Genomic DNA, 27,190 nt, shown 5'->3' with positions numbered 1-27,190 from the left:
TCAGTATTTGTGGTGTAATGCCACGGCGTGTCCCACCCTGAATCATGTAGCAGACCAAAAGGAAGGTGACACTGTTTGAACGAAGGAGTGTTGACGTGAACACTGAGCACCCAAGTGTCAGACCTATAAGGACAAAGAAGACACTCTCTGACTCTGGTGTTTGGGGTTTTCCCCACACATAGAAATCATTCTGGAAGAAGGTCCAGAATGTGTGAGCCAGTTTTCCGTGGCTGTGACAAAACACCCGACGCAGTCAACTTAAAAGGACAAGAGGGTTCTTTTCATTCATGGTTTCAGGGATTTCAGTCGCTGACCACTTGGCACCATTGTTTGGTTCTTTTTTGTTGTGGAACATCATGGTGGAGAGTGTGTGGTAGAGAGAGCGACTCATCTCATGGTGGCCAGGAAAGAGAGAGAGAAGAAGAGGAAGAGGAAGAGGAAAGAGGGCCCTGGAGGGAAGGGCCAGCATCCCACAGTGCCTTTATAGGCCACACCCCCAATAACCTAACTTCCTCTCACTAGGCTCCGCCCCTTAAAGGTTCCACCATCTCCGCATAGCACCAGAGACTGGGGACCAATGTTCAATACAAGGATTATGGGGTGCATTTCAGATTCAACCCCTGAATTCCCACGAAGAATTATCCTTTAAGAAGAAACAAACCACAAGAGAGGATTTTGAATGTTCTCATCTCCAGGAAATAATAAATATAGGAGGTGTTGTAGAATAATTACCCAGATCGGACTATTTCAAACTGTATATATACATGTGTCAGAATAGTGCAGTATACCTCACAAATATGTGCAATTATTATGTGTCTACTAAAAATGAAAAAAAAAATGCACATGTATTTAGGAAGTACTTGAGCACATGTATCAGGGAAATGAGACCCAACTTCAGTGAGAATAGTCTAGTACCCTAATGAGCAACAGAGAGGGATTGAGGTAGGAGAAGTGGAGGATTTCCTGTCGTACAGGGTAAACACTTTGAGGTTAATCCTTCCAGAGAGAAGTTGTGTGCAAGAACACGGTTTTTTCTATGGAGTCTATGTAGACGGCACAGCTAGACATTAAGCTGTGATGAGCACATTTTGTTTTAATTTTTGCAATGTCCCATCTGAAAGTAGAAGAGACACACACACCAATGTGGTTTTCATTTCCAGCCAATGTGGGTACTTAGGCCAAGCTATAAGCAAAATCAATCATGCCAAGAAATAGAAAGTCAAGCCTAAGACAATAATTAAGGCTTTCATCCATCCGGCACAAATCATGCCCAATCTCATTTTTTTTTCTTTCCTTTTTGGTCCTTGAGATTGAACCAGGGCTACTCTGTCAGTGAGATCCATTCCCAGCCCTTGTTTATTTCTCAGTCTGAGTCACCGTCATGTCAAATGGTTGAGAGCCTTGGGAAATCAATGAGGCTGGCCTCACACTTGTGATCCTCCTGCCTCAGACTCCCAAGTCGCTGGGATTTCCGGCATGTGCCTCTTCACCCGACCAACTCACACTAATTTTTATAGAACTTTTCTGAAATACCCATATAGCATTTTTTTTTTAACTTGATAACTTGGAGTTTAACACCATCCTGTGGTTAGGAACAGAGTGATGTGATAAAATGGAAGTAGAAGCAATTTCTAGAGATATTAGGAATGCTCTTATATTTATTTAGATGAAAAGGTCGCTTGATATCTTGAAAACTCCAAGATCCTCGTTAGGATTCTCTGTTTAGACGTAGAAGGTTTCGGGGTAGCAAAAACATCCTCTGTGCAGAGAAGATTCCCCGGTGAGATGACCAGGGAAAGCGCTCAACAGTTGTGGGACAGGTACTGGACAAACAGACAGCATTTTCAGTGCTGTGGATTGCAGAGAGCAGGACTGTGTGCGAGTGGGCGCGTTCCCATCCACCACCCTAGGGAGACCTCTCTGCCATCCAGGATCAGACCTGGGGATGTGTGAGGGCTCGGGTTTGCATCGGCTCTTCTTGCTAGTTTTCTGAAGATGATGAGTTCCTCATTCAAAGTGGCTGGAAACAACATAGATATACAGTATATTCTAAAGAATGCATTCACAGTGCCAAAATCATGATGGTGAGCCACTTGTGTGGCAATGACTTCAAGGTGTGCTTGCAATCTGTGCGTGTATGTGCCAATATTGTGCAACAAAGACCGCAAAGTAGGCATGGCTCTGTCCTTTCTCAAGTTCCTTGACGGACTGAGGTCCCAGTCCAGAATGACCAGCTGGTTCCTCTTCAGCAAACCCTAAGAAAATTCACAAGGAACCCAATATCGGCTTTGAAGCAATCATGGAGTGCAGAAACTATGTTCCTCTTTTCTTTTCTTTTCTTTTTTTTTTTTTTAGGGAGAAATGTGGTGACATGGAAAAGATCATCAAGTAGCCTTCCATGAAGGCATTTTGAAAGGCACCCAGGCTGAAGGACAGTGTCATGGTGAGTATTCACAATCCGTGGGGGCCAATCCAAGATGGCGGCCACCATGGTGCTGGCTACCCTGTGGGGCTGGAGAACCAGTGCCCATCTGGACTGTGGGCTTTTTTGGGGGGTTGATTATGGACAGGTTTCTGCATGGAGCTGAGGCCAGAGAGTTGTGTGCTTTTTTACTGTGACATTGACCACTTCCATTCTTCTCTTGGGTTGGGAGGAGAGTTTCCAGAATGTGACCTTGACCTTGGGTGTTTATTATTTTTTTTAATATTTTTGCTTTCTTTTCTTGACAAGAGGAGATAATTGGATACCTAACCTGTTGCCTCCTAAGAATTGAAAATGCTCTGCTCCGGGTCTGTGCTCATGTTTCTATGACACCCAAGTTTTCCAGGGAAGGGGAACCATGCTTGAAGAATTCTATCATATCCCTGTGAACGGGAAATTACCACTAGTGCAGAAAATGCCTGATCTGAATTAAAATACGTTGGACCCTTTGTATCCAATGTTTCTGCTCCAGATGACGCATCCAACCTCAGATCAAAAATATCTGATAAAATTGCGTTCATACTGAACACGTACCACAGTTGGTCATTATTCCCGAAGCGGTACAGAATGATGATATTTACGTGGCATTTTTAATACATTATTATAAGTTGTCTAGAGATGGTTGAGTGTGTTCTGGAGGATGTGTGTAGGCTATGAGACTGTGTCGGCTGGAAACCCTCGGTACTCAATAATTGCATATGGCAGGTCTTCCAGATGAATCTGCTGGCTGGAAGTGTACACATGCATTTCACTTGAATCCCACAGAAATCCTCATAGAGGTACTTCTTTTAGGGTCCGTAGCTTCTTCCCGCCAACCCTGTTCCCTGCAAATGAGTCTCAGTGCTTTCCATTTCAGAGGGATCCAGAATGTCAGACACATGTTTCTGATGCAGGCTGAGGTCCACTGAGACCTCAAGATCCTTTTCGCGATCTAGAAATCTGCAAACAGCATAGAACCCAAGCAAAGAGAGCTGGGTAGGAAATGTTTATGGCGTACTCTTGTTAGCCATCCGTAGTAGAAATATTTCATGATTCAAATTCTGGACTCTTTTCCCCAAACTCAAATATTTGAAAGGATCATGTTATGTTTTAATCTATTCCAAATCAGTACTCACGGCTTTTCATGGTTCAGCTGCCAACTCCCACCCTACACAGGCAGCATCTATGACTGTGTTGCTTAAATATGGGTTTCTGGCCAATTTTCTCATCAATTTTTAGGCTACAACTGAAACATACCTGTCAAAATGGAGACGTCCAATGTGAGAAGATGATTCATCATCTGTTTTTTTTTGTGTGTGTATTTTGTATACATTTTTATAAATTTTATCAAAGGTATTTATTGAGAATTCCACGAATATAGACATTCTCATCAGAATATTTATATATAGAGAGAACCAGGAATTTTAGGAATTCCACTGTCTTGATGGAATCAGGCTGCCCCCATACAAAAGGAAAATGGTAGCCGTAATTGGAAAAAGGGGCTCTGCCCCATGGGTGAGCCATGGCTCCTACTTTGAGACCTAAAGGGAGCGTCACATAAAGTGCACAATCAGGGAAGCAGAGAGGATCCTCTGCATCTAGAAGGGTGCGTTCATTGTTAAACCTCAGGCACGAGGTTGGGATCTGCCGTTGAAACCAACTGGGTTTGATCAGCCAATGTCCACAGAAGGTTACTTGCTGCTTCTTGGTCTCCGCTGTGATGGGTCTCACCTTAGGGCTGTGCGGTGGAGAGGCTGTTGTGACGTTCTGAGTTGAGCTTTGGTTAGTAATGGGTCTGGATGGACAGCCAGTGGACGGACAGCTCAGCTGGATGGACGGCCAGTGATAAATGATGTGTTCTTGCCTCTCAATCTTTTTGTAAAAAAAAAAAAAGTGTACATGTTGCAGAATCATCTTGGTCATGCATTCACACATATGCATACAGTAACAATGTCTATGTCATTCTATTACCTTTCCTATCCCCACGTCCCCTCCCCTCCCCTCCCATCACTTCCCTCCACCTAATCTAAGGTAACGCTATTCTTCCCTAGTGCCCCCCCTCCACCTTATTGTGAATTAGCGTCTGCATAGTAGAGACAATATTCAGCCTTTGGTTTGGTGGGATTGGCTTATTTCATTTAGCATGATATTCTCCAGCTCCATCCATTTATTGGCAAATGCCATCATTCCACTCTTCTTTAAGGCTGAGTAATATTCCATTGAGTATATATACCACATGTTCTTTATCCACTCATCTATTGAGGGACACCTAGGTTGGCTCCACAGTTTAGCTATTGTGAATTGAGCTGCTATAAACATGGAGGTGGCTGTGTCCCTGTAGTGTGCTGATTTTAAGTCCATTGGGTATAAACCAAGGAGTGGGATAGCTGGGTCACATGGTGGATCCATTCCCAATTTTCTGAAGAATCTCTATCCTGCACTAATTTGCACTAATTTGCAGTCCGACCAGCTGTGTGTACCAATCTTAAGAACCTCCTTCAGTAAGCACCCAAAACTCCCTGACTGTTTAGTTAGAATAACTTCCATTCAGCGGTCCCCAGATGGTTCATAGCATCAAATTGCACAGGAGGAGCACGGAGTAGGGAGAAAGCGTGAATCTGCATCTTCTGATCTCTCTGTCTCTCTTCTTTCAAAGCCACTGGTGCTCAATCATGGGGGATCCAGTCTATAATGTATAGTGTGTAGCAGAAAAATGCATGTAGCTGTGGGTGAGGACATCCACGTCTACTAAGTCTGCTCCCAAGTGGCTGAATTTCCATGACTAGATTTCCAATTTGTGTAAATCCTAAAGAGTTTTGATTCATTCCCTTGTAATGTGAACAATCAGAGGTTATAAAATCAGAACAAAAGCAGCCTGAGAGTTGCAAATAATTGACTCCACGAATACTTGAAAATTTCAACTTATGCCATTTTAATAAACTTTTCTATGCACAGTCGACCAAACACGTTCTGATTTCATAATCACTGTTTAGGGAGTCAATTTTCCCTGGGTTTCTATGGTAGTTTGGAATAGTCTTGGAATTACCTTTTAAGATTAATAGTTTGGAGTATTTTACTCATTTTTTTTCATTGCTGTGAACAAAAGACCTGATAAGAACAACTTAGAGGAGGAAGAGTCTCTCTGGGGCTCACAGTGTCCGAGGTCCAGTCCCTGGTGGCCGACTCCATGGCTCTGGCCCAAGGGGAGCAGAACAAGATGGCGGCAGGGCCTGGAGGAGGAGAGCAGCTCAGGACAGGGCACCAGGGAGCAGAGAGAGCTCTGCTCACCAGGGACAGGACAGAGACCCCAAAGGCACAGCCCAGGGACCCCCTCCTCCAGCCACCCCCCACCTGCTGCAGTCACCACCCAGTGAGTCCATGCAAGTGGATTAATCCACTTATTAGTCTAAACCCAGTGAGTCCATCCAAGTGGATTAATCCACTATGAGTCTACACCTCTCACAACCCACTCATTCCACCTCTGGACCGTTTATATGGGCTCATGGTTTCCAAGGCTCAGTCCCTGGTGGGCTGACTCCATGGCTCTGGCCCAAGGGGAGGCAGAACAAGATGGCGGCAGGGCCTGGAGGAGGAGAGCCACTCAGGACAGGGCACCAGGGAGCAGAGAGAGCTCTGCTCACCAGGGACAGGACAGAGACCCCAAAGGCACAGCCCAGGGACCCCCTCCTCCAGCCACACCCCACCTGCTGCAGTCACCACCCAGTGAGTCCATCCAAGTGGATTAATCCACTATGAGTCTACACCCAGTGACTCCATCCAAGTGGATTAATCCACTATCAGGTCACATCTCATAATCCAATCATTTCACCTCAAAACTTTCTAGCTTTGTCTGACACTTCATATCCAAACCACAACTGTGATCTTCTGTTAGGATTAATTTTATTGTAATGAGAACATGGTCTGATTCAAAATTGATGGTCAGGGAAAAAAAAAAAAACATCCCTTCCTGGTGTTCCTGAAACCCTAGCTTCCATTTCTAAGTCAGGGAATCCAAGGGTGTCCCAGGAGAGAGGACGTCCAGTATTATATGGAGCAACATGTGTGCTGATGTGGAGGATTCTGGGGAGAAGGCACTTCTGAGACCAGCCAATTTGAATGTTGAGATCCTTTATAGTGCATTTAGTTGCACACATATTACCCAATGACGTCTTTTACTGAACCGTTTGTGATTTAATGTAGCTGTGCAAATCAGTCTGACACAGGGACCCTTGAGTTGTTTGGAATCCAGCGACTGAATAAAAATCTGACCGTATTCAAATGCTACTGCAAAGGCATCTAAGATGTGAAGGACATTTCCAACTCAGAAAACGGGATAAATTGTGCTTGAAATATCTGTCTGGTTCTCGTGATAAATCCCCTCCACTTAGTGGGAGAAAAACACATAAATTCAAGAAATGAAAAAAAAAAAAAAAGATGTTTTCTCTTTTCCTAGCTGTGGAGTCTGTTGGAATTAATAAGAGTATTTTGTGTTCTTGGAAATAGAAAGACAAGTTGAACACAGCTTTTCAGCTAAAGTGAAGTTTTCATAGTTACCTTTTAAAGTTAGCACCCCATGGGCATTTTTTAAAAGGTGTAACTATCAGGAGCTGGGGTGCAGATCAGGTGTGGAGCACACAGGCTGCACAGTAGGTGCAGGGTCTGGGGTCTATCCCTAGCTCTGCACAGGCAGAAAAAAAAATGTGCACAATTACAAAAACTTCAACATTTAATCTTTTTTATATAAACCACAGAGGCTGGATGGAGGCACCCCGAGGTGGATACGTGATCCTTTTTCTCTTTCCTTTACTGACACCCCATGAGGATAGCAGTCCCACATTTGAAAGCTGAAAAATGTTTGCCAAATAAATGGGAAGGACACTCTGAGATAATCAAAAAGATACTGATGAAATGAAAAGAGAAAACAAATATATTATTCCATTCATTCTTCAAAGCATTTCCTCCCACTATTTCTCATTGTTTATTGCACTGAAATGAAAGCTCATGTGGCCATTGTTTATTTGGCTACCACGAAGGAGAGTTTCATGTCCCTTGGTTGATGATCCTGAGGTCAAAAGTCCTGAAAAACCAATCCTTTGGGTCTGTCTGCTCCTCAGGGACCATTTCTCACAAAATCCCAGAAGGAAGATGGCGGACACAGGACTTCTGCCAGAGCAGAGGAGGCCCAGGATGGAGGCCCCTGGATTCCCTCAGGCCCAGGCCTCTGGGGGTCAGGACCTTGGGATGCTGTGTACAGGATGGAGCGAAAGGAAGACCATCCTTCTCAAGGGGGTGACTCTCCTTAAGGGGAGACTTGGCTTTGTTCTTAGCCCCTCCCACTAATGAGGTCACTTCCTATCTGCCCTGTTTTCTTTTAGTCCCTCCTACTAATGAGGTCACTTCCTATGTGCTCTTTTTTTTTCAGTCCTTCCCATTAATGAGGTCACTTCCTATGTGCTCTGTTTTTTTTCAGCCCTTCCCACCAATGATGTCACTTCCTGTCTGCTAGTCTCCTTAGATATGTTGCATCTGGGAGAAGGTAGAATGGAAGATGCATTTAGTAGCTGATTGTTGATAGGTGTTTTCATCCCATGCAGAAGCCCAGGTAGCCTTTGTTCATTCAGGGAGGAAAGAATGGGTAGTGAGAGCTTGAATTTATCCTGGCAAACATTTTAAACTGTGCTAAAAGCCAATTTCCCTTTCATTTTCCTTTATTCTTATAATTATGATCATTACTACCTTGGAATAATAAACTTTATTAGACCTAAACACTTAAAAGGAAAATCTGTAGGTAGCTTTGACTGAACAAGATGGGGTTAAATCTGGTATTTTTCTTCTCATTTTGATTGGAAAAAAAAAAAAAAAAAAACTGTTGTTCCTCCTTAGGAGGAGCAAAATATTGACAAAGATGCTCTATAATTAATATAAATGTTATGAGCTCCCCCCCACCCTGCCCAAAGATTCAATTAGGTGTAAATGTGTAGCAAATGTTAATATTGCTGCCCATGGTTTGTATTAAAACCATCTATCCTGAGCCCATGGTAATCCAGTTAGTAAGTACAACTGATGTCTTGTGTCTCTTGTATTTTTGCAAAATAAAATAAAATGCTTTTTATGGTGTGAGTCCCCACCCGCCCCTGTCCCCAGGCAAAGGGGTACATATGAGAATGGAAATTTAATAAATAGGTGCATCTGGTTAAATGGATCATCTTGCACTTTTTATAAGTCATTTATGCATAAGGTAATTTTGTTTGATCGCCGGAGGAGAAAAATGAGTTTGACTTTGAGTAAATGCTAACGTCCCCGTACATATATAGGATAAGCCAAATGTGGCCTGATTGGCAACCCAGCTTTTGCAAAGAAATTTTATTTTTTTTAAGAAACCAACTATACTCTCTCATTTGTGTTTTCCTGTGTCTCTCTGTCACCACAGTCCCAGAGTTGAAAAGCTTCCCTAAAGACCAAACGATTTTCCCATCCCAAGATGTTTATTATTGACTGTTTACAGAAATGTTGGCCAATCCATACTTTCTGGCATGGTTGGATCTTTCTGTGGGTGTGAAGCCGGATCATGGTGAACCTCTTGGGTTCACAGACTAATGCATCTATGCATGAATTATTAAGTGAGTCAATATTATTCACAGTGAAATCTATCGATTCATCTACTCTAGAGCTCAGATAAAGAGGGAATGTGTGGATGAATGGGGTCTCCAAAGACCCTGGAATCTTCCATGTGGATTCGTATGCACCAGTTTCAGATGTGGTGGTCTGGTTGCTGTTCACTCTTGCTGGAGACTGGGGTTCATTATCAAGCAGATTGGTCATGGGGCGCCATCTTGAATCTTTTCTTCTTGCTCCAATACCCTTGTTTGATGATGCAGAAGAAGGGATCCCATCTGTGATGAAGTGGAAGCAGTCACTGGGAGTTTTATTGTGTTTTGCTGAACTGTTTAATGAAGCCCATGTCGCACAGTTAAAAATCACAGGGGTTCCCTCATTTCCTTTCTTTGTGAGAATTGGAGAGAGGTGATTCTGACTCAGCAGGCGTCCTTGAAGAAGATAATTAGTATCAATGGGGAACCGGGTGGTTTTGTCTTTGCCTGGTGTGTGTGGTTCGATGTCTCGCCTGGTGTGCGGTGGACCTGTAGTAAATATTAACTAAATATATTACAGATACAGATGACGGAGGATCAACTACCTAAAAATCTTCCCTTCTTTCTTCACTCTCCACAATGAGTCTGGAAAACACACCATCCAAAATATCGTGGGGTAATGGGGAATGCCACTGTTAGGACTTTGCTGAAGCACCTTGTAGCATTATCTACCTGGAAAACATGAATTTGTTCTTCCTGGAATGGGGGTCCCTCTTTCCCTTAGGGGAACCTCTGCTGTTTTCTTTTTTTAGGGAATTGGAAATTCTGATAGAGAACATTCATGCTGTCACTCGGTACCATAGGGCCGTCCATGTAGGAGATTTTCTCTGAATGTGTTGGTGAAGGCCAGCTGACCTCAACTCAATCATTTAAGGGGAAGTAGAACACATTCCACTTGGGGACAATTTGCCATGAAGTTCATGTCCTGGCCGAGCAGCTCACGTTGAGTTAGTGACCTTGCACTAGTTCCCTAACCTCTATCCAGCTGAGCAGGGAATAGAATGAGCCTGGGCAATACCAGTTTTGTCCACCAGGGGCATGGCGCCATTTTGTGCTTGAAGCTTAAGGTTCTGCGTTAAGGTTCAGAGATGAACAACCACATGAGTGGAGTCCTTTCATCTTCTTCAGAAAATCCTTCTGAGAGTCTTTCCCATTGGGAGGGGAAATAGAATCATGTTGACTCGTGTTACTTATATTTCTGTTCCCCTTCATTGTATAGTCATAGGAAATTTTCTTCATTGAATATTGAGAATCTGGTTGGAGAAGAACCTCAGTGCAATATTTTAGGGCACATTTCTGGAGGTGATTTGGAGCAAATGAGAACTGAGTCTGAGACCTCTCTCTTGCCACCTTTGTCCTGGTCCCGTATGTGCACAAATGAATATTACGCTATTTAGCATTGACTTCTCTGTACTTAACTCTTCTGAGCGGACTACAATTTTAGCTGCTGTATTTTCTCTCTATTATTTAGAATATGCAAACCTTCTTTGGGGAATGCTTAGTCTTTCACTTGTCTTTAGGGGTAATTGATTGGCTTTTTCCAGATTATGCCATTCTTGGGAAAAGGTTAACCAATAAAATCTGGCCAATTAAAAATCTCAACTAATTTAATTCTTTGGATACAATGTCATAGGCTACACTTTTAAATGTTTAAACCAGGTACACATGCGTCTCCACTTAAAATTGGGTATTCTCCTCAGGAAACCCATTTTAAATTGGAAATACCATCTGTCTATGGCTCAAAATGAAACTGAATACCAAGCTGAAACAAATATTTCTTGCTGGTAATCTCACACTTAGAAAAAGCACATTATATTTTAAACATCTTATTCACAGTGCAACCACAGAATTCATCTTCTGGTTTGACCACTCCTTGGCATTCTTTAAGATTTCTTTGGTTAAGTCTTAGAATAGTTCTCTGAAGCCAGGTATGGTGGCACACACCTCTAATCCCAGCAACTTGGGAGGCTGAGGTGGGAGGATTACAAGTTGGAGGTCAGCCTCATCAACTTCGTTAGACTCTGTCTCAAAATAAAAAAGTAAAAAGAGCTGGGCATATGATTCAGTGTTATTTATTTATTTATCTATTTATTATTATTATTATTTTGGGGAGGTACTGGGCGTACCCCCACAAATAATAATAATAAATAAATAAATAAACAGGAACATGTCTCTGAAATGATGTGGCACCAACCATTCAATTATGTATTTCAAATGTCTTTAAAGAGGAGAAATAGCACTGAAATCGTAGTGACTGCTGGAATATCCAACCAGAATCTGACACTTTCAATGATCCATTCAAGTCAACCTCACCAACTTGCCAAATGAGCAGACGATACTTGAAGTCATTCTCGGCAGAGGTGCCATCTTGATTTTCTGTAGTGGAACCAATTGGCTGTGACAATTCCTTGAGAGGGAATTGAAGTAATTTGTTCCTGGGTTTGCATGATGTGGGGAAGCAATTTCAATATTATTGGACTGATGCTTTGCAAATTCATGCACCAAGTGGTATGTGCTCTTTCCCCAGGTGTCTTCCACCAGGTGCATTTAGTGGATCCCTCCAGGGGGTGACCTTCAGTTGAATCCTCTCTCCTCTTCCTTCTTGGTTGCTCTATCTCCCCTGTGACGTCCATCCCACCCTCAGTTCATGGTGGTCCGTGTTTTTGGAAGAGTCACCCATGTGAATACAGATGACGCCTTGGATGGCAGGTCCCGGGGCTTCCTTTTCTAGTTTATGCATGGCCTTTCTCTGGGTCTCTATGTTCTCTAGGAGGTGGGTCGAACCACAGGGTCTTCTAGAACCAGAAGTACTCAGTCTCAAAGTCCCTGTCTCTGTCAATGCCATCCCCTGTCTCTTAGCTGCCCTTTCTTCCAGTGACTGAGCTCTTCAGGACTCCATGCACAGCCGAGGGTCACATGTCAGGTAGAATTTAATGACTCAGGTGATTATAGAGACAATTCCTTATTCAGGAGAACACCTGCATGATAAATATATTAGTGTGTGTGTGTTTTTTTTTCTGGTTGTAATAGCACAATACTACAGCCTGAATGAATACAAAAGAAAAAGAGGATTATTTGGACTCACTTGGAATTCCAACATCCTTATGGTTTGGATCTGGAATGTCCCCAAAGCTCATGTGTTGAAAGCATGGTGCCCAGTAGAACAAGGCTCCAAGATGAGATTTTGAGCAATGATTGTGTCCCAAGGGCTCTGACCTCATCAGTGGATTAATCCACTTGGTGAATTAATCCACTTGATGAATTAATCCATTGATGATGGAATGGACTTCTGGGAGGTGGGACCTCGTTGGAGAACTAGATCATTGGGGGTATCCCTGGAAACACATTTTTCTTCCCGAATCTCCTTGTCTTCTGCTGCATGGCTTCATGAGCTGAGCTGCTTTCCTTCTCCACACTCTTCCGCCATGTTGGTACCATGGAGCCACCAGCTGTCTGGATCCACTGAAAGCATGAGCCCAAATAAATCTTCCCTCCTTCAGGTTGTGCTTCCCAGATATTTTGGCCACAGAGATGCAAAGCTGATTGAGACCAATGTCAAGGGCTGTCTGGTGATGTCCTTCTGAACAGACAGGTGCCTCTCCTGATGTGGGGAGAGGCAGGGAACGTGTGTACCTGTGTCTCTCTTCTGCTCTCCCTCCTCCCCCTCCTCCTCCTTCTTTTTGGTACCAGGGCTTGAACTCAGGGGCCCTCGACCCCTGAGCCCCATCCCCATCCCTACTTTGTGGCTTATTTACAGACAGGGTCTCCCTGAATTGCTTACGGCCTCCCTTTGGCTGAGGCTGGCTTTGAACTCACGGTCCTCCTGCCTCAGCCTCCTGGACCACTGCGATAACTGGTGCGCCACCATGCCTGGCTCCTCTCCTTCTTTTAAAGCCACCAGATGCTATCATGTGGCTGCACCCTGATGACCTTAACTAACCCTAATCACTTCTCCAAGACCCTTCCTCTGAAAATCAGTCAAATTCACTTAAATGTCTTAATCTGTAGGTAACCGGTGGTCAATACCTCGTGGTCAATGCTTTCCTGTTGGGTAGCGAGTGAATTGTGTGCCTAATGGTAGGATCAGGGATTCCTGAAGAAGGCACTAAATGCTCGAGGGTTCTTTGTAGCATCTCATGAAACGTTTAAACACCCCCAAGACAGGTCCAGTGTTCCCAGCACCCTTAGTGCCCTTCATGGTACTAGCCACCGATTCCCAGGGCCAGGGAGAATTCCGTCCCGTCTTGAGCCCAGAGACAGATGGTTGCTGTCATTTAGAGAAACAGCAGCAGCATCTGGATGCTCCTTAATGCAATATTCTCCCCCCACCCCCCGCCGTGAAAGATGCTTTCCTTTCACCTCCGGAAAAATGTAGAGCATCGTCGTCGACACAGACAGATAAGTGGGTGCTGCTAGATCTGCCTCGGCTCCGGGGAGATGCTGAAGACGAATGCTTTGCAGACAACATCCAGAAACGAAAGTTTTACATTTTCTGTTTTAAAAAACGCTGTTGGCTGTTTGGACCTTGGGAAGGTCACGGGAAGAATCGCTGAACTTGGGTTGCTTGCAAGGTCTGATCGCTCTCTCTCTTAAGGATAGGCAGAGCTGATTTCTTTTTCTTAGCCCAATTCGGTGGTTGGTCTGTGTGTTTATGAAGAGCAAAAATGTGCATTTGTGGACAGCAAACTGCAACCAACTCTCGGGCATTGAATCCCAGGGTGTTTGATTTGCATTTTGGAGCTGATTCTGGAAGAAGCCATGGTTGGCATTGATGGTCTTCAGGGTCACTCACTTAGCCCCTTTATTCCCAGTTAACCTCGCTGAAGATCCACAGCCACCAAAGGGGGACCAGTTGGCTAAGAGCTCACACTGAGTGGTCTCCAGCTAAATCTGGTGAATTGATGGAGACCTCCTTGGGGCTGGACATTAATTTGAGCAGGTGTCCACTAACAGCTGGACCAAGGAGCTATATGCAATCAGGGGACAAGGACCAAGAAGGAACTAAAGAAAGGGGAGGGAGGACAATTTGGGGACCTCATGTCACCGCAGTAGGAGTTGGTAACAGCCCAGCTGCTTCTCCATCTTCTGTCCGCAAGGGACCACTCTCTGGAATCGGGGTGCGGCTGCCATTTTGGAATTGGCTTCTTGCTCAGTGAAGAGACCACCCGCTTTCTCCAGCTGGGGGTCCTGAGAGAGTTTGCTGCGGGGGTCCCATAAAAATATATCATACAAATGTGTATATTTTACTTAAGATGGACACTCGGTAATTGATCTTGCATTTTGAGGGACTCTTGTGATACCGTTGGAGTCACCCAGATGACCCAGCGTGATCCCCCCACATCAGGGTCTGTTGATTGGCATATGAACCTTCTTTCCTCTGTGTCACATGTCGGGAGAAAGGGGACGGCCCCTCTGCCCTCTGAAGATTCCCAATAGGCTGGTCCATAAGAGAAACTGGCACCGAAATCCATAGGATTTCAATGACCTTCAATTTCCATGACCTTCAACAGGGTCTTCAATGACCTTCACTCAAACAAGGCAGGTGGGAGGACCCCCGTTATGATCAGCTCCACACACAAAGTTGGGTGGGAGAGTAGGACTGTTAAACCATACGGCCGGCTTGGGGAAAAGGGACTTCTGGATTCCCTGACCACGTTGGAGAAGATGAATCCAAGCATCCATGGCTTCCTTCAGGGGTCTATGAGAGTCAGGGTGTTTGGTTCGTCAGCTTCTCGTCACCGTGGCTGAAATCCCTGACAAGAATCCTATAGACAGGGAGGAAGATTTATTTTGGCTTAGGGTTTTGGAGCTTCCATGGTTGGCTGGCCCCAAGACAGAAACAATATGGCGGGCGGAAATGATGGAGGAAAGCTACTCAGCTCAGGGTTGAGAGGGTGGGGGTCTGTAGAGGTTGGGGACAACGTAAACCTTCCAGGGCACATGCCCAGGAACCTGACTCCTCCACCTCTGTCCCAGTTCTCAGTAGTCCATTCAGCTGTCAATGGATCAGTCCATCAAGTGGATTAATCCACTGACGAGGTCAGAACCCTCAGGATTCAGTGTATTGCAGTGGAATCCAGTGTTTTCCATATTTGAACCTTGGTACCTCAAGGACCAAGCCTTCAGCCTATGAGTTTTCAGGGGACAATCCAAATGCAAACCATCCCAAGAGAGTTGGAGACGTTGGGGGACCGACTTTGATTCCCAGCCCGCCTCTGAGTCCCTTCCTTTTGGGATACAGTTTCTGAGTAGGCAGGAAAGAACTCCGTCACGGGATTTGGGGATTCATAGGTGGACATCTCTGTAGGATCACGATTCTGCTTAGCTCACGATTGCAATCTTCATGAAGCTGATAAAACTGCACCTTGGGGGTTCAATGAGTGAGTTAGACATTGATGGGCAGCTCAGTGACCTTGATGGGCAAGTCAGTGGGACAACAGGTAAAACTTGGAGCCTACATGTAGCCACAGCTAGGCTGGGACTTAGGGGTGTGCATTTGGGGCTGGACCTGCGGGGGACAGCGCTTCCCACTACAGTCTTGTAAATCCCAGCCTGGGAGGTTGCCTGCTGACCTTCCTGGGGAAGGAGCAGATACGAGACATTGGGCAGGAAATAAGGCGGAAAATAGGGTGACATGAATCTATAAGCCCTGAAACCATAACGTGCCAAAATGTTGAGCAATTTTGGTACAAACACGAGGCTCCGTTTTCTTCAAAAATCGAATTTGCATTCCTTCCCGTTAGTTTTTTAAACAGACAGACCTTGGATAATGCTGAGAACTCAAGATGTCCAGAGAGTGGTCTGCTTGGGATTCCTCATGGAAAAATGTGTCTATATATTTGCCGAGGGCTAAGGGTCATGCATGGCTTGTGAGGGATCGCATCCTACCAAAGGGCAGAACCTACCGTTCTTGAATCCTAAAACAGAAGGTGCACTGGGAGAGAGAGAGAGCCCGTGTCCCAAGTTTTGCACTTAGCAAAATTATGCTGCAAGATGCGGCGGGCGAGGGTGTGCTTGCCAAAAGGGCTCCATCAGAGCTATTTTTAGAGTGGCATTTCCAGTTTGGAAGACTGGAAGGTGGAAGGAGCGGCTTAGAAGTGCCCATTTCTCTGCAGACCGGCCAACTGCAGTCAGTTCTTTGCTCAGGGACCTTGTAGGAAGCCATGCAAACTTACATGGGATTGGGTAGCTGGACGCTGCCCGTCAATGTCACTGGGTTGCCCATTGAAGTCCCTTTATGTAGGGTAATGTACCTTTCAGGGCTGAGACCATTGTAATAGGCAATTTGTGTCAGAAAAACGTGCATCTCCTTCTTTGCTCTGAAGGTAAATATTTTCAACACGTCGGCGACCCCTCTCTGCTGGGGAAAATCCATAAGGTCTCATTTTCTGTATGTGAAACCCTAAAATTGGAAACTGAATCCCATGATAATGTTTAGAGAGAAACTATTGAGTTTGGGTTTGCAGAGGATCTTGCTGCTAGTTTTGTGTTTTAAATCCAAGGGTCTAAGACGAGTCGGGATTCAGATTACAGTGTTGGCTCTTGTTGCAAAAGAGGTGTAATAGGAATTCTTTCGCTTTGATGGGCAACTGTGTTTAGTAATTTCTCTTCTGTCTTCTCCCGAGTCATTGTGTTCCCTTCCGTTTACCGATAAAGAGGGATAAGCATCGGAACTGGTCGCATATACATGTATGCGGCTTTCCCACCAAGGTGAACTTTGCTTGTGCCACCTCCCAGCCAGGAGCTGTGGGTGGGGGAAATGTCAATCACAAACTACCTGAGGCAGGCGAACTTCCTAACCAAAGAGGTTCACTCAGCTCACACTTGAGAAGGTTCCAGGGCACGATGCTGGCCTGGGCTGAGAAAGAGGTCCCACCTCGAAAACAGGAAGCCAGAGAGACACTGAGGTCCAAGCACCCCTTCACAGGGTGGCATCCAGAGAACCTAAGTACCTTCCACTTAAGGGCCCAACCTTAAAGATCACACCTCCCCACATCTCCATGCTGAGGACCAACCCGAGGACCAACGCTTGGGCACATACCCCAAACCCTATTCCATCCATAACCACAGCTACATGCACTCATTTTTTTTTTCTTGCATTGAATTTTGAAAACAGTGTCACTCCACGGTCCCACCCCTGGTAGTACCTTAGCGTGTTCCTTGACTTTAATTAGAAGGCAGGGGGGACAACTGGATGCCATTCAGTAGAGTGGAACGTTCTAGTTCCTACAGGTTTAAACCAGAGCCTCTTTTCATCTTTAGTTCAAAGACTCCTGGCTGGAACATGAAGCAGCAGTGGCCCTTATCGGCCCTTTAGAAGAATAGTGGACCGCAGAGACTCACACTGTGAACTTGAGTGGATTGGGCGGTAATTAGTGAGGCAAGCCCAGGAGTTAATTAAGGGAGGTTCCGAGATGGAGAAGGGCCACTTGTGGTTAGTTAGCTTTATGACACTGGGATGAAAATACCCGAGGAGTCCAGCAGAGAGAAGGAGCCGTTTATGAGGGTTTCAGAGATTCAGTCCGTGATTGGCCGACTCCATGGCTCTGGCCCAAGGGATGGCAGAACAAAATGGCGGCCGGGCCTGGTCGAGGGAAGCTTCTCAGCTCATGGTGGCTAGAAAGGAGGCTCTAAGGAGTCCCTAAGGCACGTCCCCTGTGACCAGTCTCCACCAGCCATGCCCCACATGCTAAAGTTACCACCCATCCGTTCCATTCACATGGATGGAGTGGTTCGGTTGTAGCTCTCTCGGTCCAATCATTCCACCTCAGGGTCTAAATCATAACACCAATATATTCTGAGTCCTAACCTTCTCTCTTGGCTCCTCCATTTATTTCCCATGCATTTAAAAATGGTTTGCCTCAACTCTACTGGAAACATATTTGCCAGATAAAAATGAAAACCAAAGGCAATCATTTTACACCAACATGGGGGAAGATGGAGCCCAACAGCACTTGGTGCCTCAAGGTCTCTCTGACAAGGCTTTGGGTGGTGTTTCATGAAACTTGCTTTTTAAAGAAAATCTGAAGGGCTGAGGATGTAGCTCAGGAGTATTGCACTTGACTCGCCTGCAGGAGGCCCTGGGTTCAATTCCCGAAAACTACCACCCACCACTCCACAAAAATAGAATTTGTTAAAAATCTCTGAGCTCCGTTGAGCTGGCGAGAACCCAGGTTTTCATTCATTGTGGTCAAACTTTACCTTATTCTTCAGGAAACAACAACAACAACAACAAAATGCACTTTGGAGAGAGAAGACTCTTAGAAGAAGGACCCAGGGATCTCCCTCTTGGGAAGCCTGAGTCAACGTCAGGTTGAAAATGGAAATAATTACAGACGCTTAGACCAGGAAAGGCGAGTTAGCACCTCTTCCCTCTCCTTCTCAATTCCAACTGCAAAGTCTTGGACGATCTGCAGGTCTAAATGGGATGATCCTTTTCTTGGTAAATGGAACTTTCAGGGACGTGAATTTTGTCAATGGTGTTTGAAAGCCATTTGAGTAAATTACTCCTGCATGGAACTGAATGTCCTCCCATTGAGGGAGGAAGCCAGTCTACCCACATTGAGCTCAGGAGTCAAGAAAGACAGACCCACGCCCTAAAACATTTAGGGATGCTTCCAGTAAGAAACTCGATTCAGTAAGTATTGGGGGAAAAGAAAAGTTATCTGGAGGTAACACAGATAGTACCAATTAGAAGCAAAAACAGAAACCTGAAAAGCAACCCCAAACCCTGTGATTTGTAATTTGTAAGAGATACAAAGTACCAATCCATTAAAAAAGATGGGATTTACAGGAAGGTAGATTGATCAAATTAAGTTATGAATATGGCTTAATGAATCCCATGATTATGCATAATTATGATGCCCCAAGAAAAGATGTAACCATTTAAAAATCAGGATGGGATTTTCATAGAAGTGTCACAAAATAGCCAGGTTTAAAGACGACATTGGATAATTAATGAGACTATCTTCCTCGATGAGATAGAAACCAAAGAATTGCAAATAAAAAATTGTAAGGCTCAATCTGGGAATTTGATTGATTCCCACAGTGTATTTCAAAACAACGATCAACTAGAAAGCCAAGAACCAGAAATGATTTACGTTCCACTTTTTAAATGTTCTCGGAATTAAATGATCTATGGTTCTGGGCTGTAGGGCACACCATAGAGGCCCACCACAGCAAATGGGAAAAGACACATCCCCTGTGACCAGCCTCCACCAGCTGGTCACATGGTTCAACCACATGGTTGAAATTTCAAAATGGCAGAGAGTCATGTTTTACACATTGAGGCTTTGGTTCATAGATGGTCGGCTCGTTCTAGGATGTTCCCATAAGATTACAGCATATAGTGTGCTTTTAGCTGTCTCACATTGTGCAAGTGCACTTCATGTTGTTTGCAGAAAGAGCAACATGAGATCACAAAGTGTGCCTCAGGACATATCCCCATGAAGTCACACATTGGGACTGAGAAACTGTGGTATTAGGAGGAAGAGAGCTGAAAGAACTCAGGTGCCCGTTGAGTATCGGGTGCATCCTGGAAGGAGACTGGAGGAAAATTTAAAGAAAAGGAAGAGACATTTAATATTATATATTTAAAAAAAGGTAATTGAGATGAGCTTTAGTTCTCTTGGAACATTAAGAATAATTGGAGCAATAGACAAGCAGAAAGTATGCAAATGAAAATGTGCACTGGTGACTGTCTTCAGATTAATTATAATTAGCATATTACATGTGGCTCGGCAGTGATTGATCATTAGCTTCACTGGGACAATAGAGTTAATATGGAACAGTGAGATTGCCAGAATAATTTTATGGCTGTATTGGAGAGCTAGAGAGGAGGAGGATTAAAGGGTGGTGGGTGCCCATTAATAATTTTTCGATCATATTTTATAATAATAGACCAAGTAAAAGTAACATTGCTTAGAGGTTAAGTGGAGGACATTTATTTTTGCTTTGGTCTCCTTGTTTGTCAGTACTGTGGATTGGACCCAGGGGTTGCTCTATGACATTTTATTTTGAGACAGGGTCTCCCTAAGTGGTTGAGGTTGGCCATGACTGTGAGCTCCTCCTAGGTCAGCCTTGAAGGTTGGTAGGATTTCAGGGCACACCATGGTTTGGATACGAGGTCTACACTGAAAACCTCTTGTGTTCATGCAGGAACGTTCAGAGGTGAAAAGATTGGATTTGGAGAGCCCTGGCTTCATAGTGGATTAATCCATTTAATGGATTAATGGATTAATAACTGAATATGCTACTCAGTGGTACCTGTGGGCAGGTTGGCCATGGCTGGAGGAAGTGGATCACTGGGGGTGTGTCCTTGGGGACTATATCCTGTCCCCGGCTCCGGGTTCTCTCTCTGTTTCTGATCCTGGGCTGCCAGGAGCCTTCCTCCTCCATACTCTTCCACCATGAGGTTCTTCCTCACTCAGACTCAGAGCAATGGAGCTGGCTGATGAAGGGTTGAGATTTCTGAAACCAGAAGTCCACCTGACCCTTCTGAAGGCTTTTGGCTCCTAAGGACAGATGAGGTCCTAGGGGAGGGATTTGTCAACCTGGAACTGCTAATTATTTATTGTTTCAATTCCTACGTGGGCTTCTTTATGGGACAGTTTTATTCCAAAAAGGAAATAAAATGAAGCGAGACCCAGATTTTTTGGGGGTGTATGAAAATATCCTCCTAAGGACACTGTTTCCAAAATTGGCCTGCCTTCTGGATGCACCTGGGCTAGATGATAAATACCCAAACTTGTGTGTTTCCCCAAGAATCTCTGAGTTGTCAGTGACATTAGCCAAGTGACATTTTTCTACAGATGCTCCTAGAGTTTGAGAGTTTGAGTTTGAGAGTTTGAGAGAGTTTGAGGACCGCAGACCCCGGTAGCTTGTATGCTTGAACTTGTGTCCCATTCTCTGCCCCTAGATGAGGTGCTGTCAGGATAATAACAGGGACTTACGTTGAGCACACTCTGTGTTTTCCATTGGATCATGTGATATGCTCTTTAGGGAGGCCACGTGGGTGGCTGTCAATCACAAGTCTTCTGGGAGCTTTGGCTCTTGTCTTCCCTCTGTTCCACGTCTCCTCCTGTGCCTCCTGCTCTCCAGGTGGTGAGTGGACCGCAGTGTCCTAGGCTGTCAGTCTGAGTTTGGAGCAGTGGCCTCCCAAACAGCTCCCTTGTGATGAGTCATCTGCATCCTGAGGCAAACTCATCATCCTCCTGCAGGGCTGACGTGAGCAGCTCGCACTGTGGCCACTGTGACGTGGTCTCATCCGTGAGGCTGTTCCTCACGTTGCACATCTCAGAAGAGTTTATCCTCCATTCCCGTCAGGGCTGGAGACGCCCTTCTTCCCTCCCACCCCAAGGACCACCCCCTGGCATCCCCACATCCAGACACTTTCCCCCATAAGGGACCATCTCATGGAGAAGAGTCTCCATGATCCTGCTCCTCAGGGGTCTTCACCATGTGTGAGTGGTGTCCACCCATTTTACCTCCTTAGAAGGACCTGGAAGCTCATGCATGGTGGCTGTTCTTTCAGGGAATTCCCCCAAAGCTCCAAATCTTACAAAATAAATGGAGCTAAAATGGTGAAATATATGCAAAGCCCCATTGAAAAATGGTTAGTCATTTTAACGACCTGTTATGATTGGGTTCGGAAATGTCCCCAGAAGGTCATGTTGGAAGGCATGGTCCTCAGTGTAGCTAGAGTCCGAGGATTCATGGAATTGGCTAAGATGCTGTCCTTCTCGGTGGATTAATCCATTTTCCGTAGGAATCCACTGGTGGCTGAATGGACTTGGTGGTGGTCACTGTATGCAGATGAGTATTGGCTGGAGGAAGTAGATCACTGGACACTGGTCACTGGGGGTGTGCGTTTAGGACTATATCTTGTCCCTGGATTCTTTTCTTCTTCTCCTTCTCCTTCTCTCTCTCTCTCTCTCTCTCTCTCTCTCTCTCTCTCTCTCTCTCTCTCAGAAGGTTTAATATGACATGTCCTTCTGCCATGTTGGTTTTGCCTTGGAGCTAGCCCACTGTAGACTGGATACTCTGAAACTGTGAGCCAACATAAACCTTTCGTCTTGTGAGTTGTTGTTCTCAGGTATTTGGTCACAGCACTGAAAACTTGAGCAACGCATGATATGATAGAAAAATCACCTTCTCCATCTCCCTCTCTCCTTTTCTCTCTTACCCACACCAGCACAGGCTTGAAGGGAATGAGTCCACACAGACAGAAACCAGCTGTTTCTAAATGAGAGTCTCGGTCCTGCCACAAATCCACTAGGTTTTCCCAGTGACCTAATTAATCCAAAGGGCACAGAGCAAGGCGGCAAATCCTTTTATGGGTTTTGCCTCAAATCCTTTTAGACTTCTTCAGCCTGGCCGTGTTCCAACCCTTGACGTCCCAGCAAGAACGGGTTTTAAAAATGGCGCCCTCCCTGTGGGCACATGTCCACGGAGTGGAATGTGACATCAAGGTTTTCTCCATGTGCACCTTGCGCAGTCTGGGGCTGTCCAATTGCACAGAACACGCAGTCGCAGAGACGTGTTGCGGGCTCATTAAGCATGGGGGACACCGGACCATCATGGCAGAGGATTTAATTGGGTTTAATTGGGTTAAGAGCAATAGGCCAGGGTGAGAGAATAGCTCTTAATAAGGGGTCTGAAAATAGCCAAGGAGAAGCATTAATTGCATAAAATTTGTGACATCTGCACAAAAAAGAAAAAAGAAAAAAAAAAACCTTTTATATCATTCTGTGTGCAGGAAGGGGTGACTGTGTCTTTAAGAAAATCAAAAGGGTTAATTTAAAGGGACCTGCTCCCTCATGTGGACACCAGGATTCAGCCCCACCCTGTGACCTCAGCCCCTGCGGCCCCCAGAGGCCCCGACTCTGAACCTCAGTGAACCAGGTTCCGTGTTGGGGATCAGATGTCCGCACAGGGAACCTGGGTGCAGGGGACAGGCCACCACACCGTCACCATAGCAGGTGACTTGGTCCCTCCAGGGTGCAGTGCTCGGGAATGCTGCCTCTCATGTCCCCCTGGGTGGGGGCTTAGAGGAGCAGCAGGTGGATGGGGGCCTCCGTCGATTCTTCTCAGTCCCTGGACCTCCAGTGGTCAGTGGGTCTGATGGTCACTCGGGCGCACCTGCTGCTTCTGACTGTTCCCTTGGCCTGTTAATTGGCGGAATTCGGGATGCAATGGTTCACAGGGTGTTTGTGTGAGATCGAGTGATCATTTTGCAGTTTTAAGCACGGTGTATAAATAAACGCCTTTTGGTTCATGGAAAAAAAAAAACAAAAACCTAGCATCGTCCCCAGGATCTCTGTAGAGGGTAGCCATCTGGCCTGGGACAAGGTCCCCGTCACATTGCACAAGTGACATGGGTGCACGTTCCATTTCCTGGTCAGAGAAGCCCCAGAGTTCTGATGAAGTCTCCCATGGGGACCTCTTTGGGCTGTGTGGACGGTCCCCGTGCGGTGGCCTCGGGTCACACCCAAGTGACCTGCAAAGGCGGTGTTAGGGCTCAGGCGGGGTGTCAAGAAAGCTCACGCAGGAGACAATGGACCGAGTCCTCTGCAACCGTGAGCCCTGAGTAAACCTTTCGTCCTGTATAACTGTCCTACTCGGGTCTGTTTGGTCACAGCAACGGAAAAGCCTCTCCTACCTGGAGGAGAGTGGGCCAAGGCAAGACGGGCCAGCGTGGGCCGTAGTCTCCTTATCTCTCTTCATTTAAAGAAATCTGCGTGGCCTGAGTGTCTTTGTGTCCGTTATTAACGGTTATTTGCTGCAGATCGGGGCCAATGTACGCTCCTTCCAGTGAGTTTTGCCTTGTGGACACCTTTGTGTCACCGATTTTTGGACTTTGCCTATTCCATTAGGAGACGCTCTGAACGTTGGGAATGCAAACCTCTTTATAATGATTCTCAGAGACGCACTGAACACTGTTACCCACGTGGTATCTGGGGGAGATCCTACACCTGGGAGTAGACACGTAATCTCGTCCTCATGGTCCCCAAAATATCTAAGCCGGGTGCAGTGGCGCACGCCTGTCAACTCTAGGGGCTCGGGAGGCTGAGGCAGGAGGATCGTGAGTTCAGAGCCAAAGCGAGGCCCTAAGCAACTCAGGGAGACCCTGTCTCTAAATAAAATGCAAAATAGGGCTGGGGACGGGGCTCAGGGGTTGAGTGTCCCCCTCAAAAAAATATGCATATATTCAGGTGCCAACCACCTTCAGCTCCCGAGTCCCTCCATCTCCAACCTCCCAGGTTAAGCTCCAGCCCAGCTGATGCTCAGTGGAGGCTCCCCAGGTGGGAGGACTTGGCCCTGGGTCTCCAATATTCCCTTTGGGTCCTCAGGATCAGCCCTACCCACCTGGTAATGGCTCCGGGAAAGTCTTTTACGAGGAAACCCTGGGCAAAGGGCCGGCCATCTGGGACGGCTCCTTCTGTTGGCAGAGGGGTAGGGGGACAGAGCCCCTCGTCTTCCCAACGGGCTCCGTAAAACTGGACGCCGTGACTTTGCCTGAAACCAGCCAAGTGCAAAAATACAAGTAAAAAAAGGATTGCTTTTGAGTACCCCTCCTGTGAGGGACAGGCAGCGCCCAGTCGCTCCTCTTGATGGAGTCCTTAGTGGGCGAGAGGAGGGTGGGGTGGGCTGGCAACGGTACCTGCCCCGGAAGCTGGTCCGACCATGCCACCTGGACATGTCTCCTGCTAGATTCCTGCGAAAGTCTTTCTGCATCTTTGTTCCCCCTGGTGATTGGATCCTGCTGCACAAAGGCCGTCTCCACGCCGAGTGTCCGTCATCCGTGACCTCTGCCCCTTGGCGGCTCAGAGTCTTGCCGTGATGCAAACATTTAGGGAGGACCCAGCTGGACTGTGAATGCCCCTCTGTGAGCGCCCCTCAGACTGCGAGTCTCAGACGGGTCCATCTCTGGCTCGCAGCCCCTGACCCTTCTGCCGCTCTCCGGGCAGAAGCCCTGTCCCCTGGCTCTGGTCAGCTACTGGACTTGTTCATGCATCATGAGGGCCCTCGATGCCCGGATCTGCCAGCCACGTCCACTGTGGCAGGAGAGGCTGGGAGGAGACGGGCGAGCGACTGAAGTGGCACCCGACTGGGCGCTTTTGACCAGGGAGGTCCCACTGATGTCCAGTGCGTCTCCTCCACCCACACGGTGGCACCTGCAGTACCATCCGCAGCGTCTGTCTCCCCATGAGGACGTGCAGGTGTTGGAGGTCGGGACCCCTCTCCGTAGCTGCCCCGGGAGCCGAGTCTAGGCCAGGGCTGCAGATGGTCAGTCTGACCATCGTCCCCTCCTGCCTCATGGTATTCCATGCATGGACCACGTTGGGTGCCACTCTATGCAGGTGGCAGGTGGCCCCCCGCACACAGCTCCTGCCCAGGCCACCTGGGGAAGCAGAAAGCCAGCGTCCTGTGGAAGAGTGGCACCTGTGTGCACACCCAGAGTGGGTGTGACGTCCACTTATATACATATAGTGTGTGTGTGTGCATATGTGTGTGCGTGAGATACGTCTTTATAAAAACTAATACGAAATAATGTTGTGTCTTACATGGATACAGCACAGGAGTTCTATGTACAGTGTATGGATATATGTGATGTGTATATAGGATACAGAATGGATACATTGTATCGTGTGTGACAGATACAGAATTACTTCATGTTTCTTTATACATAGTTTATTATACATATTAATTTATATTAGTTCATACATATAAAGAATTACTTCATATTAGCTTATACGTATATATATATATATGGTAGTCATGCACATTGAAAAGTGTACATAAGATAAATTTTAATATTTTGTGTGTGAATATTTTGGGTGAATAATTTATATGTGTGTATGTGTGTGTATGTGTGTGTACGTGTGTGTAAGTGTATATGCATGCGGTGTGTGTGTATACATGTGGTGTGTATGTGTGTATATGTGCATGTGTGTACCTGTGCATACATGTGGCATATACGCGTGTATACATGTGTGTATGTGTGTAAGTGTGTATGTGTGTATACATGTGGTGTCTATGTGTGTATGCATGCGGTGTGTATGTGTGTGTGTATGCACGTGATGGGTATGTGTGTGTGTATGCATGTGGTGTGTATGTGTGTATGCATGTCATTGTATGTGTACGTGTGTGTATGTGTGCATATATGTGTGTATGTGTGTATGTGTTTGTATGTGTATGTGTGTATATATGGTACAAATATATAAAAAAATAATATGCAGTAATGCTGCATGTATATATGTGCCTATATACTCAGGTACCTGTACACACATACATATATGCATGCATTTGTACATATGTGTATACATACACATGCATAAATATGCAAACACACATTGACCAATATAATAATAAGCTATTGGGCTTCTTTTCGTAATATACACCTAATATACTACAATACAGTATGTGTAATTAGTTTTTATATTCACACATATTTGCACTTTAGGTATACACACCCACATGCAATATATCAAAACTTGCTGTATGTAATTTGCACATGCATATGTAGATGTACTAAGTTCAAGTGTATATATGTGTATATGAACTAATGTGAATTGTATACATATATGCACACGACATATGTATGTATATATGCACATGTATGCACTATATGTGTATTGTGTACATATATGTGCACTATATATAATACATGCCCGTGCATTATATTTAATGTACATATTTATGTATGCATATGTATGTGCGTGTACATATATTCACACACACACAGATCATGCTAACCACTGGGATACCACACTTTGGGGCTCCTATATATAAGACTATATAATATGCAAATATATCATATATAATAAGTGATTATACATCATGTATAATGTGCACATAGAATAGTGTATAATGCAGCAGAGACTTTCTATATCTATGTATCTGGATGTTCGTTTGGGTGTGCAACACAGTAACGTATCCTGGTTCCTTTTCTCTATGGACTGTGCATGCGCCTACGTGATAAATTCACTTGTAAAACCTCGCGCACTAGATCCACGGAGCTGTGTGAGCAGAAGGGACTGGGTTCCATAAGGGGTGCGATTGGGAACTGGGGACAAAC

The 27,190-nt window shown here is 45.6% G+C and overlaps 1 protein-coding gene across 1 annotated transcript in view; it reads left to right on the top strand.

Annotated features, from left to right (window-relative positions):
• Positions 1-27,190, top strand: part of LOC308638972 (neuroligin-4, X-linked-like) — a gene marked incomplete at its 3' end in the record, with an annotated part of 55,058 nt that overhangs the window by 23,377 nt on the left and 4,491 nt on the right. Inside the window, exon 3 of the mRNA XM_081276900.1 lies at positions 2,356-2,443. The remainder of the gene's footprint in view (positions 1-2,355; positions 2,444-27,190) is intronic.

Source organism: Spermophilus citellus, assembly GCF_964194105.1.
Source record: "Spermophilus citellus genome assembly, chromosome: X".
Taxonomy (NCBI): Eukaryota; Metazoa; Chordata; class Mammalia; order Rodentia; family Sciuridae; genus Spermophilus; species Spermophilus citellus.
Note: the sequence above shows the minus strand (reverse complement) of the source record. Positions and strands in the feature narration are given on the sequence as shown.